The following is a 9,339-nucleotide window of genomic DNA, read 5'->3' as shown; positions in this document are numbered from 1 at the left end:
AAGGCAGAGAGGAGCTTCATTGAGTGACAGAACAGCTCTCTGGAGACCTGAAGTGGGTAGCTCCTTTCAGCAGGCAGGTCATCCTGACAAGTACCCAGGTCTCAGTGTAGAGGAGATGCATAGTAGGTAGCTCCTTTCCACAGGCAGGTCATCCGGACAAGTCAAGCAGATCCTAAGTGGGTAGCTCCTTCCTGCAGCTGGTAGTCCTGACATCTGTGTGAGAGTGGCTGAGTCTGGGGTTTTTGTGGGCTCAGAAGGGAGAATGTGAGTGCTAATTGGTCCATGGACTGCCATGGGTGGGTCCAAAAAAGGCACCATATGTTCTTACTCTGGGCCATAGACTCCACCTGGAACTGACACCCTGGCCTCCAGGCTTCAGGCTGTCCCTGGCTTGAAGGTGGGGCTTCGGGAGGGACGTGTCACTTTCCACCCAGGAACCTGTCTGCCTCCCACTGCCATCAACATGCCATCCATGGCACCCATGCTGTTCATGCTGAGGGGTGCCTGCAGGCCTTCACTAAGTGTCCTCAGCCCTCCATGGCCCCTGTCTCCCTCCCATGATCATTGGCACCTGAGGTCTAGTGGGGGCTGAGGCAGCAGGGTGCTGGCATGTCTGTGCTGCCCTGAGCATGTGCACACCCACCAGGTCATGACAGTGCCTAGGCTTGGCTACAATTCTGCTCCACACTGGAGTGGGCACCAGGAGTGGGGAGAGGCCAGGGAGGGGGAGCAGGCACTCCTGAACCTGCAGGGGTAGGGGGAGCTTCTTGGGCCCCTGAGAGTACAGGGATGCCCAGGTCTGGAGCCACAGCTGGGTGGCTGCAGCTGCACTCAGAAGTGCAGGGCTGCCGCCTTGCCAACTTAGTAGGTGGGCTGGGCTCCCACTTGTTTCTGGCCCCTGCCAGCTCCATGGAGCATGCAGCCCTGGCCATGCCTCCTTGGCTGTAGCTGGCATCCTCACAGCAGCCCCTCCAGACATGCCATCGCTGTCATCTTAATGATAATTTTCTATTTCTTATTAAGTATTTCCAAGCTGTGAAGTAAGCTATCATCCAAACATTGCTATAAATTCTTCCAAAGATAAGAAGTATCCCTTAGTAATCATAAAAAAATTAGTTCCAGTCATATATAGAGGAGAAAATAGAGGTGAACGTTCCATTGCATTAATGATTCAGAAATCACAGATGATATTCTGAATCATGCCAAGAAATCAAAGGACATTAGAAGCAACAATAAAGAAGATGAGGGATTTTAGAGGTGAGAGAATCACTTGAGGGTGTAGGAGTCAAGAGAAAACTTCCCATTCACCTTCTGGAGGTTTGCAAACAAATCAACTCACAAAAGGCAGATTAATAGGAGAAAGGGCATACAAATTTAGTTTAATGTGGAATTATAGGAGGATGATTACCCAATAACCCAATTAGGTCTAGATGATTATACAGTCTTCTTAGGGGAATAAATAGATGAGAAAGTGTTGTTTATTTTAGGGGGTAGTAAAATGACTTTTATGGAAATTCAATGGGTTTGAATAACACATAATGGCCTGGAACAAAACCTGTTCGGCCCTTAGAGCAGACAGTGGTTTGTGACAAAACTCTGTACAGGTTTGTTGATAGCCTTTAGTCTTTCTTCCTGCAAAGAGTTCAGTTAATGAAAGCTCAGGGAATGGACAAGAGGTCATTGTTTTATTCTTTGGTAGGTCCAGACTTCAGGCAGGTAAAATAACTTCAGAGGACAACTTCATCTTGTACTTTGGGTTGTACACAGGACTGAGAGACAGGAGGTAGAGAGGGTTGGGTGTCAGAGAGACCTTGAGGCTTCCTGTTCAGCTCAACATATCAAAGTGTCATATTCGGGGCATTGCTTTCTGAGCCCCAACAGGGGAAAGCTCCCCCTTGATTTTGAGTCACTACTTCATTTTAGTGGCTCATTTAATGGCAGCTCACAAGCTGCCATTAAGAGAATACATCTTCCCAGGTTTTATTCAGAAATCATGATATAAGACAGAACTGCTCAAAATGATAAATGACACCATAGTAAAGCCTGAAACATTGTTGGTTAATAGACAATATTAATTAATTTATTCATTTTTCCATTTGTCTTTTATTCAGAAAATATAGTTAAGTACCTGCTATGAAGTTGGTGTGGGAGATATAAGAAGAAAAGGACAAGTGCGATACCTTTCCTCATGGAGAGTAGTAGACAATAAACCAGCAAGCAAGCCACAAGTAGACGAAATAATTTTAGTAACTTTAGTGCTTTTAGTAAATGCTAATAATAAAATAGTAAGAGTCATATAATGAATGAAACTTAGAGCAGGTATATTTTAAATAAGTTTGTAATGGAAGATTCACTGAGGAACTGACAGGAAAAGCATTTAAACTGAAATTTGAAAGATAAGCAATCAGTCATAGGAAGGGCTGGTACATATTTGCTGTTTCTTTTTTTTTTTTTTTTTTTTTGAGACGGAGTCTCGCTATCTCCCAGGCTGGAGGGCAGTGGCCAGATCTCGGCTCACTGCAAGCTCCGCCTCCCGGGTTCAAGCCATTCTCCTGCCTCAGCCTCCCAAGTAGCTGGGACTACAGGTGCCCGCCACCAGGCTCGGTTAATTTTTTGTTTTTTTAGTAGAGACGGGATTTCACCGTGTTAGCCAGGATGGTCTCAATCTCCTGACCACCTCAGCCTCCCAAAGTGCTGAGATTACAGGTGTGAGCCACCACGCCCGGCCGGGCTGGTACATATTTCTAGCACCTACATCCTACAGGCCCAGAAATTGCATCAGTAGTGAATCATGGCATATTTTTCTGGAAATCCTGGAGGAAAACCCAGTATCTTTCACAACTTCCTGCTGCCTACTCCCACAAGCTAACGAGATGAAAATTACTACCATTCGGGGTCCAGATCTCTTATAACAGTAATCTTTATTTACCACAATTCTTAATTCTGCCTTTTATTCATTTTCTTGTCCAGGAAAATTCCCTCTCCAGAAATAATTTTCCCGTGATATTTTATGAACAAAGCTTTGTCTTTGCATTTAGGGACTTCTGCAGCTCATCTGTTTAGAGGTGATAAGTCTATCCATCCAAGAGAGAGTGTTGGGGTGCTCTTAATTTTCACATAGTATTGTTAATTTATCCATTACCCTATCCAGATCTATTAATTACCAGTCTCCTAGACTTGAAAAACTTCTCAACACAAACTTTAACTGGCTGCTCAGCACACTTTATGAGAATTGTATTTTTGAAGTATTGTGCATTAATCCCTCTATCTCAGCAAATTTTCCCCAAACTTTAAAATCAAACTCTCATATTTATGACATGGAACTTGACCTTGCTGGCTATACTGCCTGATAGCAGCCCCTAGGACTCTCTAGAGGACCTTTATTTGTGTGAATCGAGTTGCAAGCCACAGCTCCATGTCACAAACATCCTTTCTTTCATCAAAAGAGATCATAAAACAATATTACACTTCATGATTGGACCATTAAAAAATCTTATTCATCTACAGAATTGGACTTAAGTGGCATTTTGTTGTTATGATCCCCCATTGGTTTAATAAAAATGCAGGATATATTCTTATGAAATAACCTATTACAATTTCCAGAGAGATAGTTTTGAGGATGTATTTATCTATAGGTTGGTGCAAAAGTAATTGCAGTTTTCGCCTTTAAAAGTAATGGTAAAAATCGCAATAACTTTTGCACCACCCTAACACAATATTCCTCTTACTTCATCCCTAATGTACAAGGTTTAGAGGAAAAGTTTTCTATGCCCTTTAGGGGTAGACTATTCTATTCTCTTCAGTAATTCGGAGTTTCACACTGACTTAAAAATAAAAAATGAGTAGGGCTTGATGGTGCAGGCATGTAGTCCCAGCTACTCAGGAGGCTAAGGCAAGAGGATTGTTTGAGCCCAGGAGGTCAAGGATGCAATGAGCCATAATCATGCTACTGCACTCCATCCTGGGCAACAGAGATAAACCTTGTCTTAAACAAACAAACGAAAACCACATTTACCCTGAATGTCAGCAGGGAGTGAGCCACGATAATAAATATCACTTTCCCCTTCAACGCTCACCTCTCTTGCCAGTGATTTCTATTGGGTCAACAAAATTCAGAAGCCAGAGTACAGAGATAATTGCTTACAGAGTCCACAGAGATCAGTCTTCTAGGTATTAAGCAAGGTGGAGAAAGGTAGAGTATAAAACTAGATGGGTGAGAGGAAAATGTCTTGCACAGTAAATCAATTCTATTATCTGAGCAACAGTAGAAACAATAATTCCCTGACTTGCTTGGCTTACAAGGAAGGTTTAAGACTAAAATGATGTTTCAGATAATAATCTATAACCTCTAAAACATGTCACAATAAAATGTCAAAATATCTGACTGTTTAGCAATTGAGAGAAAATATGCAAAACAAAATTAGTTTTCTTAAGTCTATTTTGTTCTAATGAAAAGCTTAAGAAACAGACATTTTGAAAATCATGGTACTGAAAACATTCCCTGTTGTGAGATATTCAAATTGTTTTTAATTTTCATTTGTGTAAATGAAACAAATGAATATCTTAGGTTTCTAACACTTGTTTCTGTGATATAAATTCTGGGGCTCTTGACGTTCCATTGTCAAATTGTTTTCATAAAACCTGCACCTATTCACACTCTTTATTGTATAACGGTAAACTGGTATCTGATTGCTATATTAGCAATTAATTTTCTTACTCATTACACACACACACACACACATATATATATATATAACACATGCCTTTTGCATTTAATAATTAGTTTCTCAAAATTGTGTCACTCTTTATCAACTTTTAAACCATTTACCTGGAATATTTTATCTGCCACAATATTTATTATATATTTTCCTCAGTTTTATGTAGTAAAATTACAATTTTCTCTTTAATCCACTGAAATTTATTTTGGTGTAAAGAAAAAGTCTAACAGGTCTAATATTTTACTGAGTAGCTTAACAAATTTCACAGCATTACTGAATATTGTTTTATTTTCTGACTAATCAGAGTTCTTATATCACTGAAAGATTTATGTTATCTTTAAATTACAAATAAAGAAAGAAGAGTTTTAATTTGTCTAGAAATCAGTTATAGTGCACTGTGATTTTTCTTGATTGGTTCTGTATTTTCTGAGCCACTGAATATTCCCTGAATATTCCAGGAAGTTCTGAGGCCATCACAAACGATTTATGTTTTGAGTTTTTCCCATTAAAATTTGGACATTGCTTCAATGTTTTCTAGTGTTAATGTTATGTCAACGTCTAAGACCTACTTGATTTTTGTCCTTAAGTACACAACTTTTCTTGGCTTCTTTGTTCTATTCAGATGTCTACAGAATTAATTTTTTAAGTACCAGGATAATTCGTTCAAAAATACACTTGAAACATTTTTTGTACCTCAATCTAATTTTCCTCTCTTCAGTTGTGGCTTTGTCTTTGGCAAGCACAATTGTATAATATATTTTCCCTCTTTTTTTCCAAATTACATTCAGGTTTATATACTGATTTTTGTCTTTGTTTCAAACAGATTCGTTTCTTAATTCCTTCCTCTACAGAGCCAGTGTTTTTGGTGTTATTTTTGTTATCAGCACACCTGGTGAAACTTTTAGTTTCCATATTAGGTTGTTAGATTCCTTGCAGTCTATGCTTAATTTCATTAAAGTTTATTTTACTCTCCATTTTTATTTTCCATGATTGTATTTAAAGTTCATCATCTGTAAATTACATTTGGAAAAGTATTCACAGTAGCACAGTTTACATATCATTGGAGAATATATGGAAGTTATATCTTTTTTCTTCAGCTCTGACATTTTTGAAGTAAATATTTAAGACATGCTAGTTTTCTAAACTGTTGAGACTTTTTCACAAACACCAGACTCTTTTCTCTATTCATACATCCCTATAAAACAATATATCTAGACACATTGTTTGTCAATCTTTAGATTGTTTCTCGTGCCACTCACCGCCCAAAACGATTTTGATATAACCCTATTTTAATTTAAAACTGAAACGTAGGTTGATGTGCACATCTTCTGGAGAAATTCAGGGTGCAATCAGAGATTTATCATCTGATTTTGTGGGCCTCATGTGGTCCTGTCCTGACAGTTCCGTAAACGACAAAGATCCGCGGTTTTTGCGTTGCATTGCAGATCTTTAGGAGTTCTTAGAGGTGCTCTGGTGCCTTCCAAGGAACAAGCAGGGGCTTTGATTAGTTTTGTTTTGGCAACCAGGCTTCCATTTCAACCACATGTGTTCTCATTTATAAGTTTAAGTATTTGCTTTGTATATAGAATTAGATGCAAATGCAACAATGTCTCACAGAGCGGTGCTGCTTAACATCTGTATCAGTCACCTGGTCAGCTTTTTAAAATGTAGTTTCTCATCCTGTAGCTCTGGCCTAAGGCCAGAATTTTGTAGTTCTAATGAGCTACCAGGTGATGCTGATGCTACAGCTCTGTGGAACACACTTGAAGTAGCTAAGTAGTCTGAGAGCCTTCGAGTAATCTCAGCTATGCTATAACCAGTTGTTATGTATAAAATTTCTATTGTTTAAATGTGCCCTTCTGAAATTCAAGTTTCACCAATTTCATAGTATTAAGAGGTGGGGCCTTTAAGAGATGATTAGGCTATGATAGCTCCTCCCTTTTGAATGAGAATTCGGCTCCTATTTATGAAGCTTTCAACAGTACCTTACTTTTTTGCCTGTTGCCATCAGGGAACAAAGTGTCTCTCCCTCTGGAGAATGTAGCAATAAGGTGCCATTTTAAAAACACAGAGCAGCCCTCACCAGACAACAGAAACATGACGTTGAACTTCACAGCCTCCAGAACTGTGACAAATAATTCTCCCTTCTTTATAAATTACCAACTCTCAGATATCATGTTACAGGAGCACAAAAAGTCTAAGACAAGAACATGATGCACTCTAGGATGCACTTTTCCCAGAGATCTCTATGTCTCTGTTAACAGTGCTTTCTGTGAGGAACTATACAGTTTTTATAATGCATGGTGTTGCAAAACCTGCTCTTAAAATCCTATGATGTTCCTTACTAGTATCTGTCATTGTCTTGCCTTTTAATATTTTCTTGTGGTGATTTGTCATAGTTGTAGCTGTCTATGATCTCTTAACCGAACCTACTAAGTTTGAAGAACTTCATACATGAATTCTCCCCCTTCAAAATTGAAGAAAGTTACTTTGAATCTTTTAAACTCAAGTTAGTGATGTACATGTGTTAGACAACCCCACTCAGATGCAATGTAGCAAGATTCTTCTTCTAAAGGGAGTGAGGAAAAGAAGAGAAATAAAATAAAGATAGTGAGAAGAGGTAGCAGATGCCACTCTCTGGTGAGGATGGTGCTTATAGAAACAGACATGGGAGATATCCAAGAAGGACATGCCATCTACACATTAGCAAGTATTTAAAAACAAACTAGGTTCTACTTTGGAGGTGGAAAATTCTCTACTAAAACAGAAAGAAGCATAATTTGGAAATTGGTCCACAACGCATACCTTCCAAACCTGACCCTCTATTTTGCTTCTCCCACTTTTAAAAATTCCTCTTAGTATTTACCTGAGATAATACAGAATATTTTAAATTAATTCCTTTACAATGAACATTAGCTAGCATAGTTTCTGTTGTGGGCAATTAACCATCCTGACTAATACAGTACTCCCTAAAACAAACATTTAATTTAAACAAAAATTGTTCCCTGTATTAAACAATAACTAATAAGATAGAAAAAAATAAATTTTTCCTTATGAGGCATACTAATATCATGAGAGAGGGAAGGACACTATGAATAGATTAGACGTTTTTCTCAATGTTTAGTTTTCCAAAGTCTGTAAAAGATAATTAAAAATAAACATACAGAGCAACAGAAATCACTAATGGAAATAGGAAAGGAAAATAATTAGGTATATTTCCAGATAAAAAATCACATGAGGTGAGTTTCATCTATCTGTCACATTATAATGCACATTTGGTGTTAAGGTCACTAAGTCCAGGAAGTACAACAACTTTCTTTTTTTCCAATAGTATTGATGAAGTCTTCACTTTCAGTTCTGATCTGCTTCTCTTAAACTGGCAAAAAACAAAATGCTGTAAATATGTCTATGCTACCCAAAGCAATTTATCGATTTAATGTAATCCCTATCCAAATACCAAGGACATTCTTCATAGAAATAGAAAAAAATCTATCCTAAAATTTACATGGTACTACAAAAGATCCAGAATAGTCAAAGTCATCCTGAGCAAAATGAACAAAACTAAAGGAATCACATTACCTGATTTCAAATTATACTACAGTGCTATAGTAATCAAAACAGTAAGTTACTGTCAAAAAAACAGACACATAGATGACTGGAAAACAATAGAGAGCTGATAAATAAATGCATGCATCTACAGTGAACTCACTTTTGACAAAAGTGCCAGGAATATACATTAGAAAAACAGTCTCTCAACTGTTGCTGAAAAACTGGAAATCATTATGCAGAATAATGAAACTAGCCCCTATCTCTTACCATATACTAAAATCAAATTAAAATGGATTAAAAATTTAAATCTAAGATCTCAAACAATGAAACTACTACAAGAAAACATTGGAGAAACTCTCCAGGATGTTGACATGGGCAAACTTTTTTGAGTAATACCACAGATGCACGGGCAACCAAAGCAAAAACGGACAAACTGGATCACATCAAGTTAAAAAGCCTCTGCACAGCAAAAGAAACAATCAACAAAGGGATGAGGCAGTCCACAGAATGGGAGAAAATCTTTGCAAACTAGAAGGGATTAATAATCAGAATACATAAGAAGCTGAAACAACTCTGTAAGAAATAATCTAATAATCTAATTTAAGAATGGGCAAAAGATTTAAATAGACATTTCTCAGAAGAAGACATACGGATGGCCAACAGGCATATGAAAAGGTACTCAACATCATTAATCATCAGAAAAATGCAAATCAAAACTCCAATGAGATATCACCTCACCCCAGTTAAAATGGCTTACATCCGAAAGAGAGACAATAGCAAATACTGGCAAGGTGATGGAGAAAAGGGAACCCTCCTATGCTCTTGGTGAAAATGCAGATTAGTACAATCTCTGTGGAGAACAGTTAAAAGGTTCTTCAACAAACTAAAAATAGAGCTACCGTTTGATCCCTGATTCCCACTGTTGGGCATATACCCCAAAAAACAAAATGGGTGTATTGAAGAGATATCTGCACTCCCATGTTTGTTGCAGCACTGTTCACAATAGCCAAGATTGGATTTAACACAAGTGCCCATAAATAAAGTGTGGTACTTATATACAATGAAATATTAT

Source organism: Colobus angolensis, unplaced genomic scaffold (assembly GCF_000951035.1).
Source record: "Colobus angolensis palliatus isolate OR3802 unplaced genomic scaffold, Cang.pa_1.0 Scaffold434, whole genome shotgun sequence".
Lineage (NCBI taxonomy): Eukaryota > Metazoa > Chordata > Mammalia > Primates > Cercopithecidae > Colobus > Colobus angolensis.
This window is presented reverse-complemented; position numbering follows the sequence as displayed.